Source organism: Sapajus apella, unplaced genomic scaffold, assembly GCF_009761245.1.
Source record: "Sapajus apella isolate SASKATOON/1434 unplaced genomic scaffold, GSC_monkey_1.0 scaffold6200, whole genome shotgun sequence".
In the NCBI taxonomy this organism is placed as follows: domain Eukaryota; kingdom Metazoa; phylum Chordata; class Mammalia; order Primates; family Cebidae; genus Sapajus; species Sapajus apella.
In genome coordinates this window covers 2,263-3,957 of record NW_022443124.1, presented here as the reverse complement: position 1 = coordinate 3,957, position 1,695 = coordinate 2,263, and the positions used below count along the sequence as shown (strand labels likewise).

General features: G+C 44.3%; 1 non-coding gene across 1 annotated transcript; it reads left to right on the top strand.

Moving 5' to 3' along the window:
- The first annotated feature begins 897 nt into the window (after positions 1 to 897).
- On the top strand, positions 898 to 1,004 carry LOC116548005. The gene has a single exon (XR_004267267.1). It is a non-coding gene; the product is annotated as a U6 spliceosomal RNA (small nuclear RNA).
- The last annotated feature ends 691 nt before the right edge of the window (positions 1,005 to 1,695 follow it).

Here is a 1,695-nt window from a genome sequence, read left to right as displayed (position 1 = left end):
AGGGAGGGAGGGAGGGAAAGAAAGAAGAAAGAAAGAAAGAGAGAGAGGGAGAGAGAAAGAAAGAAAGAGAAAGAAAGAAAATAAATTGTTTGGACCCATATTCAATGTGTCCTCCTAGTCACCCTCTGCAGTTTGTGTCTCAAAGCTGCCATTGATCTGTGTGAGACCTTTCTCCTCATATTTGTTAATTCTCTTTTATTCCCAAATCTCAAATCAATTTTGTCTCCCCTGCAGGCAACCATTGAGATTGTTTTGTTTCGTTTTGTTGTTTTGGAGACAGAGTCTGGATCTTTCGCCAGGCACCAGGCTGGAGTGCAGTGGTGCGGTCTCAGCTCACTGCAACCTCCACCTTCTGGGTTCAAGCGATTCTCCTGCCTCAGCCTCCCGAGTAACTGGGACTATAGGCACGTGCCACCATGCCCAGCTAATTTTTGTATTTTAGTAGAGATGGGATTTCACTATGTTGGCCAGGATGGTCTCGATTTCTTGACCTCATGATCCGCCCGTCTCGGCCTCCCAAAGTGCTGGGATTACAGGCGTGAGCCACCGCGCCCGGCCTTGTTTTTGTTTTGTTTTTTAAATAGAGACAGGATCTTGCTATGTTGACCAGGCTGGACTTGAACTCCTGGACCCAAGCAATCCTCCCACCTCAACCTTCCTGTTGGGAGGCCATCACTTCTGACTGTATTCAGATAGTTTTAATGTGAATCCTTTCCTTTGCTTGGGGATAATTTTGCAAAATGTGCATTGCTAATGAGTAAGCATATATATATATATATATAAAACTTTTTATTATTAGATTAAAATGGTTCATGCATGAATGGCAGATAAATCATGCCAGTATTTCCACAAATGAGCACTCTCTTGTAACCAGCACCCATATGAAAAAACAGAATAATGCTCAGTTCGGCAGCGTATACACTAAAATTGGAACGATACAGAGAAGATTAGCATGGCCCCTGCACAAGGATGACATGCAAATTTGTGAAGCGTTCCCTATTATAATTTTGTTTAAAAAAAAAAAAACAATATACAACGGAGTGTGGTGACTCATGCCTGTAATCTGTGTGTGTTGGGAAACTAAGGTGTGATGATCACTTGAGGCCAGGAGTTCAAGACCAGCCTGGGCAACATAGAGAGATCCCATCTCTCCACAGAAAAAAAAATTTAAAAATTCACTGGGTGTGGTGGGATGAGCCTGTAGTCCTAGCTACTCAGAAGACTGAGGTGGGAAGATTACTTGAGCCCAGGAGTTTGAGGCTGCAGTGACCTAAGAAGGTGCCCCTGCCCTCCAGCCTGGGCAACATAATGAGATCCCATCTCTAAAAAGCAAACAAACAGAATGTGACATATGACAGCCCCAGAAAAGCATCCTCAGGCCACCTCCCTATCAGTATAGTCGAAGGGTGTACTCTTTTCTGACAGCTCAGCTTCATTTGCTGGTGTTTTAACTTTATGTAAATGGAAGAATGCATTGTGTGCTGTCTGTGTCTGCCTTTATTCACTCAACATTATGCTTGTGGGAGATCTGTCCGTGTCTCCCTGTGCTCGTGGTTTGTTCCTTCTCCTTGCTGTATAGTGTTCCACGGTGTGAATGTACCACACTTTGTTTATCCATTTGCCTGTCAATGGGCGTTTGCGTTACTGCTAGTTTGGGGCTACCATAAATGGTGGTGTTGGGCTGGGTGCAGTGGC